The sequence below is a fragment of the Felis catus genome, chromosome C1 (assembly GCF_018350175.1).
Source record: "Felis catus isolate Fca126 chromosome C1, F.catus_Fca126_mat1.0, whole genome shotgun sequence".
Taxonomy (NCBI): domain Eukaryota; kingdom Metazoa; phylum Chordata; class Mammalia; order Carnivora; family Felidae; genus Felis; species Felis catus.
Window position 1 is genome coordinate 129,330,249 of NC_058375.1, and position 10,157 is coordinate 129,340,405.

Consider the following 10,157-nt stretch of genomic DNA (forward strand, 5'->3'; position numbering starts at 1 on the left):
GATCTACTATCTTAACCATCTTTAAATGCACAGTTCAGTGGCATTAGACACATTCATACATTGTGTAATCATCACCACCATCTCCATAAATTTTTCATCTTGTAAAACTGAAACTCTGTACCCATTAAACAATAACTCCCCAAACCCCAGCCCCTGGCAACTACCATTCCACTTTTTGTCTCCATCATTTTGACTACTATAAGTGGAATCATGTGGAATTTATCTTTTTGTGATTGGTTTATAATACTTAATTTCACTTAATGGCCCATCCATGGCATATAGCATATTAAATAAGTTCCTTCCATTTTAAGGCTGATTAATATTACTTTGTATGTACATACCCTATTTTGTATATCCATTTTCCCATCAGTGTACGGGTAGTTTGCTTCCATGTATTAGCTATTGTGAATAATGCTGCTATGAACATGGATGTACAAATATCTCCTTGACACCTGCTTTCAATTCTTCTGTGTATATACCCAGAAGGGGAATTGTTAGATCATACAGTAATTCTATTTTTAATTATTTGAGCAACCGTCATACAGTTTTCCATGATGGCTGTGCCACTTACATTTCCACCATAGTATACAGGGGTTTCAATTTCTCCACATCCAAGCCAGTGACTGTTGTTATCTGTTTTTTGGTTTTTAGTTTTTGGTTTTGGGTTTGTTTTTTTTTTTGACAGTAGCTGTCCCAATCAGTGTGAGGTGGTACCTCATTGTAGTGTTGATTTGGATTTCCTTAATGATTAGTGATGTTGAGCATCTTCTCATGTGTTTATTGGTCATTTGTCATTCTTTAGAGAAATGTCTATTCAAATCCTATGCCCATTTTTTAATCAGGTTGTTTCTTTTACTGTTGTTGAGTTTTAAGAGTTCTCCATATATTATGGATATCAATCCTGTATCAGATACATACTTCGCAAATAGCTCCTCTCATTCTGTAGGTTTCCTTTATTCTCTGTTAATAGTGTGTTTTGATGTGCACAATTTAAAAACTTTTATGAAGTCCAATTTGTCTATCTTTTCCTTTTGTTACCTGTGCCTTTGGTGTCATATCCAAGAAATCACTGCTAAATCCAATGTAAATCTTTTTTGTTATTTTTTTCTTCTAAAAGTTTTGTGGTTTTAGGTCTGGAATTTAGGTATTTGATTCATTTTTATTTAAATTGTGTATATGGTGTTAGGTAAGGATCCAACTTCATTCTTTTACATGTTGATATCTGGTTTTCCCAGCACCATTTGTTAAAAAGACTGTCCTTTCCCCATTGAGTGGTCTTTACATTCTTGTCAAAAACTATTTGACAATATAAGTGAGGATTTATATCTGGGCTCTCTAGTCTCTTCTATCGGTCTATATGCTTGTCTTTGTACCAGTACCCCACTGTTTTGGGTTTTTTTTTTGTTTTTGTTTTTGTTTTTTTTTAAGATTTCATTTTTAAGTAGTCTGTATACCCAGTGTGGGGCTTGAGCTCACAACCCCGAGATCAAGAGTTGCATGCTCTACTGACTGAGGCAGTCAGGCACCCCCCACCCTGTTTGATTAGTGTATCTTTATAGTAAGTTTTGAGGTCAAGAAGTGTGAGTCTTCCAGTTTTATTCCTTCCCAAAATTATTTTGGCTATTGGAAGTCCACTAACATTCTACACGAACTTTAGAGTGAGTTCTTCTATTTCTGCAAAGAAATGTCATTAGGATTTTGATAGGGTTTGCACTGAACCTCTAGATTGCTTTGCATTGTGTTGACATTTTAACAATATTAAGTCTGCCAATTCATGAAGATGGGATGTGTTTTCATTTATTTATGTCTTCTTTGTAGTGAAATAAAGGGGATTAAGAGTACATTTAATGGGATGAGTACTGACTGTGTAATGTATAGAATTGTTGAATCATTATATTGTATACCTGAAACTAATAAAAAATTGTATGTTAATTATACTTCAATATTTGTGTCTTCCTTAATTTTATTTAGCACTGTTTCATACTTTTAATTGTATAAGTCTTTCACCTTCTTGGTTAGGTAAATTCCTAAGTATTTTATTATTTTTGATGCTATTGTTAATGAGATTGTATTTGTAATTTCGTCTTCAGTTGTCCATTGTTAGTATACAAAAATACAACTGATTTTTGTGCATTGACTGTATCCTGCAATTTTACCAAATTCATTTAATAGTTCTAACAATTTTTGTGGCATTTTTAGGGTTATCTCCATACAAGATCATATTACCTGTAAACAAAGATAATTTCATTCTTCCTTTCTAATTCGGAGATCTTTTATTTCCTTTGCTTGCCTAATTGCTCTAGCTAGAACTTCCAGTACCATGTCAAATAGAAGTGGTAAGAACAGACATCCTTGCCTTGTTTCTGACCTTAGAGAAAAAGCTTTCAGTCTTTTATTGAGTATCATGTTCATTGTTTTTCATATATAGCTTTTATTATATTGAGGTAATTTCCTCATACTCCTAGTTCTTTGAGTGTTTTTATCATGACAGGATGCTGAATTTTGTCAAAGGCTTTTTCAGCATCAAATGAGATGATCATGTGGTTTTTGTCTTTCATTCTGTTAATGTGATTACATTGATTTTCATATGTTGAAACATCCTTGCATTCAGGAAAAATTCCATTTGGTCATGGTGTATAAAGCGTTTAATATGCTGCTGAATCTGGCTTGCTATTATTTTGTTGAGAATTTTTGCATAAGTATTCATAAAGGATACTGGTCTGTAGTTTTCCTTTTTTGTCTGCCTTTGGTATCAGGGTAATACTGGCCTCATAGAATGAGTTAAGAAGTGTTTCCTCCTCTTCAATTTTTTTGGAAAAGTTGGAGAAGGCTTGGCATTAGTTCTTCTTTAACCGTTTGCTAGAATTCACCAGCAAAGCCATCAGATACAGGGTTTTACTTTGTTGGGAGGTTTTTGATTACTGATTCAATTTTGACTCATTCTCCTTACTAGCTATAAGTAAATTCAGATTTTCCTTTTATTCATGATTTTGTCTTGGTAGGTGTTATGTTTCTTGTAATTTGCATATTTCATATAGGCTATCCAATTTGTTGGTACATAATCATTCATAGTACTTTCTTATAATCCTTTTTTTCCATAGAATAAGAAGTAATGTCCCCACTTTCATTTCTGATTTTAATAATTTTAGTCTTCCTTTTTTTTTCCTTTCAGTCCATCCAGCCAAAGGTTTGTCAATTTTACTGATCTATTTGAAGAACCAAGTTTTGCTTTCATTAATTTTCTATTTGTTTTGCTCTATTTCATTTATCTCTGATATAATCTTTATTATTTATCTCTTTCTATTAGCTTTGAGTTTAGTTTGTTCTTTTACTTGTTCATCAAGTTATAAAGTTAGGTTTTTGATTTGAGATCTTGGCTTTATTTTTTTAATGTAAGGATTTATAGCTATATATTTTCCCCTTAGCTCCAATTTTGCTGCATCCTGTAAGTTTTGGTATGTGGAATTTTCATTTTCATTTGCCTGTAAGTATTTTCTGAGTTTCTTTGTGATTTCTTTTTGATTCACTGGTTATTCAAAGGCATATTGCTTAATTTCTACAACATTGTGTAAATTCCAGTTTTTCTTCTGTTCTTTATTTCAAACTCTACCCCGTTGTGGTCAAAGGAGATACTCTTTATGATACCAATCTTTTAAAATATACCAAGACTTAACTTGTGGCCTAATGTATACTCTATCCCGGTGCACTTGAGAAGAATGTGCGTGCTGTTATTGTTAGATGGAGTACCTGTGCATGTCTGTTAGATTTAATTGGTTTACCACGTTGTCTAAGTCCTCTATTTCCTTACTTATTTCTTGTCTGGTTGTTCTATCTATTATGGTGAGTGGGGTATTATTGTAGAACTGTCTATTTCTTGCTTCAATTTTGTCCATTTTAGTTTCATATATGTTGGTAGTCTGTCATTAGTATATATGATTATAATTGTTATATATTCTTGCTCTATTGAGACTTTTACTAATATATAATGTGTAGGGCACCTGGGTGGCTCAGTGGGTTAAGTGTCTGACTTTGGCTCAGGTCATGATCTCATGGTTTGTGAGTTCAAGCCCCACATCAAGCTCTGCTGTCAGTGCAGAGCCTGCTTTGGATCCTCTGTCTCCCTCTCTTTCTCTCTGCCCTTCTCCCTTTTACACTCTATATCTCAAAATAAATAAAATATATATTATATATAAATATAATATATATAATATAATATAAATATAAAATATATACACTATATATATTATATACTAATATATAATATAATATATAGTGCCTCTTTGTCCCTTGTAACCTTTTTTTTTTAAATTTTTTTTTCAACATTTATTTATTTTTGGGACAGAGAGAGACAGAGCATGAACGGGGGAGGGGCAGAGAGAGAGGGAGACACAGAATCAGAAACAGGCTCCAGGCTCTGAGCCATCAGCCCAGAGCCCGACGCGGGGCCCGAACTCATGGACCGCGAGATCGTGACCTGGCTGAAGTCGGACATTTAACCGACTGCGCCACCCAGGCGCCCCCCTTGTAACCTTTTTTTAATTTAAAGTCTATTTTGTCTAAATTTAGGATAGCCATCTCTCTTCTCTTTTGGTTACTTTTTTCATGAAATATATTTTTCCATCCTTTCACTTTCAATCTATTTGTGTCTTTGGATCTCAAGTGAGTCTTTTATATATAACATACAGTTGGACTATGTGTTTGTTTTTAATGCAAGTATAGTTGACACAATGTTACATTAGTTTCAGGTATACAACTTAGTGATTTGACAAGTTTATACATTATGCTGTGTTCACCACAAGTCACAGCTGCCATCTGTCCCATTACATTGCTATTACAATATCACTGACTATATTCCTTATGCTCTGTTTTTTATTCCCATGACTCACTCATTCCATAACTGGCGGCCTGTATCTCCCTTTTCCCACTTCCTCCCCTCTGGTAACTATCAGTTTATGTTCTGTATTTATAGTTCTAATTCTGCTTTTTGTTTGTTTGTTTGTTTACATTTAATTAATGAGTGGACTATGTGTTTTTAATCTGTCAATTTTTGTCTTTTAGTTGTAAGAGCTTAATCCATTTACATTTAAAGTAATTACTGATAAAGAGGGACTTAATTCTGTAATTTTGCTATTTGTTTTCTATATGCCTAACAGATTTCTCTCATTTTCTACATTACTGTCTTCTTTTATGTTTAGTTGATTTTTTATAGTGAAATGTTCCAGATCCTTTCTCATTTCCTTTTGTATATATTCTATAGTCATTTGCTTTGTGGTTATCATGGGGATTACATTTAACATCTTAAAGTTTAACACTATAACTTGAATTGATACCAGGTTAACTTCAATAGCATTCAAAAACTGTTCCTTTACAGCTCTGTTCCCACTCCTTTTGATTGTTGATGTCCCCCAAATTACATCTTTGTACATTATGCATCCGCAAAACATAAATTAATAATTCTTTTAAATGCATGTCTCTTAAATTACATAGAAAACAAAACTGGAGTTACAAACGAAGTTATAATAATATTAGCTTTTAGACTTTTTTTTTAATTTATTAGTCTCGTAAATCATGCAGAAAACAAAAACTCCAGCTTCAAACTAATGTTACAATAATACTAGCTTTTATAATTGCCCATGTATTTACTTTTTCTGGGACTTATTTCTCCATATAGCTTTGAGTTACTGTCAAGGACAGTAATTTTTACACTGCAGGACTGCCTTGAGTATTTCTTACAAGGCAGGTCTAATGGTAATGAAGTCCCTCGACTTTTGTTTACTTGGGGTGTCTTAATTTCTCCCTCACTTTTGAAGGAGAGTTTTGCTGGATATAGGATTCTTGGTTGATAGCTTCTTTTTTCTTTCTTTCTTTCTTTCTTTTTTATTTTTTTATTTTTTTTTTTTTTATTTTTAGCACTTTGAATATATTAGCCTACTGCCTTCTGGTCTCCAAAGGTTTTAATGATAAATCTGTTGATAGTATTATTGAGGATCCCTTGTATATGATGATTTGCTTCTTTCTTCCTGCTTTCAAGATTTACTCTTTGTCTTTCAAAAGTTTGATTATAATGTGTCTTTGTATGGATCTCTGAGATCATATTACTTGGAGTTTGTTGAGTTTCCTGGATGCTTATGTTCATGTTTTTGATCAATTTGGGAAGTTTTAAGCCATTATTTCTTCAAATATTCTCCCTGCCCCTTTCTTCTCTTCTCTTCTGTAATTCCTACAATGAATATGTTGTTCTGTTTGATGGTGCACCACCATCCCTTAGGCCCTACTCACTTCAATCTTTTTTCTTTCTGTTCCTCAAACTTGATAATTTCTATTGTCCCATCTCTAAGTTCACTGATTCTTCCTTCTGCCTGCTCAAATATGCCTTAAATCCCTCTCATAATGTTCTTTCAGTTATTGTATATTTCAGTTCCAGAATTTCTTTTTAGTTTTTTCTTAGATTTTCTATCTCTTTATTGATATTTTCATTTTGCTTATGTGTCATTTTTTTTTAACTTTCTCCACATCTTCCTTTAGTTCTTTGATTATTTTTATGACAGTTTTTAAAAATGTCTTTGACTAGTATATCTTCCATGGAGTCTTTTTCAGGGATAGTTTCTTCTTTTTTTTTTTTTTTCCATTGAATTGGTCATATTTTCCTGTTTGTTTGTATGCCTTGTGGTTGTTGTTGTTGTTGTTGTTGTTGTTGTTGAAAGCTGGTTACTTGAATCTAATAATGTGGTCACTCTGGACATCAGATACTCCCCCTCCAGATTTTGCTGTTTTCTGTCATTGTTACTGTTTTTCTGATTGATACAGGCTTTCTACGCACTGAAGATCAACCTGAGGTATAAACTTAAGGTCTTTTCTGACCCTTTCCCTGGACAGGTGTGGTCACTTTCTAACATTCTGAATATATGAACTTGTTTTTGAATATCCTAATTTTTAATATATGGCTCTCCAGAGGGGAAAATTAAAAAAAAAAAATGAAGTGGGGATATGGGCATTGGCCCTTTAAATGTCCTGAAAGTTACTTCAGTAGGAGATAAGGGGGCTTGCAACAATGAGGTAACTACAAAAACAATGGATGCCTACTTCTTTGCCCATACTTCTGTGATCTAACATAGCAATCAGTGATCAGAGCACAGATCCCTAGTAATTGGAGGACAGGGTACTTTTAGTCTACCCTGGATCCCACCAGCTGTGTGAAAACTGTTCCAAGAACACTGTGCACTGCCGCTTGCCACATGGCTGTGGGTGGGGATGGGTAGGTGCTACTGTGCAAAGAGCCAAAATTGATAATCAACTGCTACTTACCATCCAAGCACTCTCCTGGAAGATTTAAGCCTTCAATAGACTCCAGAGTTCCAAAATAGTTACATCAGACAGATTCTGCCAGTACAATTGTTGTCTAGGTGACAGATGGTGTAGGTGGTGTCTAAAGAGACAGATTTCTGGTGTCTCTTACTCTGCCATCTTCCTGCCCATTAGCTTTAAACATATTCCAGCTGAGGCATAGGACAAGGCATAGGACAACATGTTCCAGCTCAAGAAGCCAATGATTTTGGATCAAATTTCACAATATTATTTTATATGCTTGATCATCGTGGTGGCAATTTTTTACATATGAAAACTTATTTTTAAAAACCTAAATGCTAATTTCACAACCTTTGACTTATCCCGAAATATACCTCTAGTACCAGAAGAGGTCTGACTTCATGTTCAGTGGATATTTGTGGAAGGAGAGAATGTGTGCCTCTGTTCTGCTGAGCATTGCTAGAGTCATACTGACCAGTAGAGCATGCAAATTCCGGACTAATTGCATCACAGATGGAAACAGTAGCAGAAAGAATATCTCCCTGAATCCTCATCCTTGCAGAGCCAGATTACTCAGTCAGTCAAGTAGGGTGCAAAACATTGTTAATTTTAGTGGGGGAAAATGTTGTAATTTTCTCATATTCTTTGTCACCTACTGTCTGACATGTTTTTATCCACTCAGTAGTTCTTCTCTGGATTTCAAATAGGATTTCTAATAATAAACATGAACCAATTCCATCATCAGGCTGTTTCGTGTTCTTTACATTTCTGTCCTTTATAATTATATGCTAGTCTTTGAATATGAGCATAATACTTCTGATGCAGCATTAATAATGCATATGCCTTGAATTGTTGTGTTTTGCTAGAGGAATAAATTTGTATTGATCTTATCACTGCACTTTCTTGTCCAGTACTCATGTGACAAATAGCACTATCTACAAGACTGTCATATGGCTTGAAACTTATACCAAAAATACACCTGGCCAACCAGGCTGATGTGGGAATTTAGCAAAGGCCCATGCCTTGCCCTCATTAGCAACAGAAACCAGCAAAAGGTAGCGGTCACCCCTCATTAATTTAAATAGATACTGAAATTTATCTTTGGAAAAATCCAAAGGACAAAAATAAATACTATACAATAATCTGCTGCTATGGATACTTGGATGATAAAAGATAAAGTTGACAAGACTGGGAGCTCTGCAATGGTCAGACTTTCAGGAAGGATTAATGTCTGCTCTGACAATAAGAGAACATAAGAATGTCCTGGTGATACATTAATTTAAAATATTGGGGGGCATATTCTGAAGAAAACAGATCAACCTAAAGGTGTTGCAGCAAAGGGAGGAAGTTCTGAAAAATTAGAGGCATCACACTTTGAGATCCAAGTTTAAGACTAACTCCATACTCTTCTCATAGATATTTCAGGTATGAAAAACTTAATTTTATTAGTATATATAGTGTATGTTCACTATTACTATTAAAATAAACTTACAAGAAATGTATTATCCAGAATATAAATTCCCTTAAATTAAGGTGTGTATAGATTCTGATTTCCTCTAGACACTCCTGCATCAATCAGGCTGATGGTTCAGATGTAAATATTGGCAGTGCCCCCATTTAGTTCACAAAAGTGTCCTGGAGTGTGTGTATGTGCACACACATATGCATATGGCTTTTGTTTTAATTTGTTGTTTGTTTTGCAGAAATGAAACGATAGTATACATGTGGTTCTGACACTTTTTCACTGAATATATATCTTAGAATCTTTTTGGGGTTTTTTGTCATTCAAAATAACCCTTTTTTAAAATCTACTATATATTCTCCATTAATTATAGTTACTTAATCCTCTATTAAAGCCATCTGCATGACTTTGAATTTTACATGACTGCAAATAATTTTGCCACGCATTTTGTACCCATACTTTAATGTACATGTTTTAATGTCTCTATAGGATAAATTTTTGGAAATGGTATTGTTGGATCCAAGAATATGAACAATAAAATCATAATCACCATTCCAAAGTTTAGGTACATTTTTGAACTTTCAATTTAATAACTCATAAAACTTCCACTTTTTCCCATAATATTTCCATTTTAAGCTAAAAGATTTAATTATTTAAATTAAGCACAAAATGTAGCATATTTTATTTTGTCTTATCTTACGCAAAAAAACCCAAAAAACAAACAAAAAAAAAGCCCCACCACTCTTTGAGACTGGAGGGATTGGCCAAATAAGTATAACATAGAGGTACTGGCTGTCCATACTAAAGTTTGAAACCCTTGGGGAATCTAGAGACTTCCTCTAGACTAAATTAAAGGAGTCTCACTTGTCTTTCAATAAAATGTATCAAACTAACTTATCAAATAGTGTAAGTTAGCTGAGTTTCCTTATATATAAAGCTAGCATAGGGGCGCCTGGTAGCTCAGTTGGTTAAGCGTCTGACTCTTGATTTTGGCTCAGGTCATGATCTTACCATTCATGAGATGAAGCCCCGCGTCAGATTTTGCACTGACAGTACGGAGCTTCCTTGGTATGCTCTCTTTCTCCCTCTCTTTCTGCCCTCCCTATTCATGCTCTCTCTCTCAAAATAAATTATCTTAAAAAAAAAAAACACAAAAAACCTAGAATAAGCTATCAAACTGAACTATTCTCTGTGACTATAAAATTAATTTCTCCTTAGCTTTTAAGATTCTATGAAGTAACATTATAGGCAATAAATAGTCTCACATTTTGAATTAGGGCAAAATATTCTGGAATTAGTCAACTATAAGACTGCATTGTTGCGTATGAGAAATGTGCCAACGCTGACCCAGAGATAGCCTCTCTTGGTTGTCTTCCTATTATCCTGGTGC

The 10,157-nt window shown here is 34.0% G+C and overlaps 1 long non-coding RNA gene across 1 annotated transcript in view; it reads right to left on the reverse strand.

Annotated features, from left to right (window-relative positions):
- The window catches only part of LOC111561971, a 307,562-nt gene extending 297,790 nt beyond the window's left edge, over window positions 1–9,772 (reverse strand). Inside the window, exon 1 of the long non-coding RNA XR_006583144.1 lies at window positions 7,306–9,772. This is a non-coding gene — a long non-coding RNA (uncharacterized LOC111561971). The remainder of the gene's footprint in view (window positions 1–7,305) is intronic.
- Window positions 9,773–10,157: the final 385 nt, after the last annotated feature.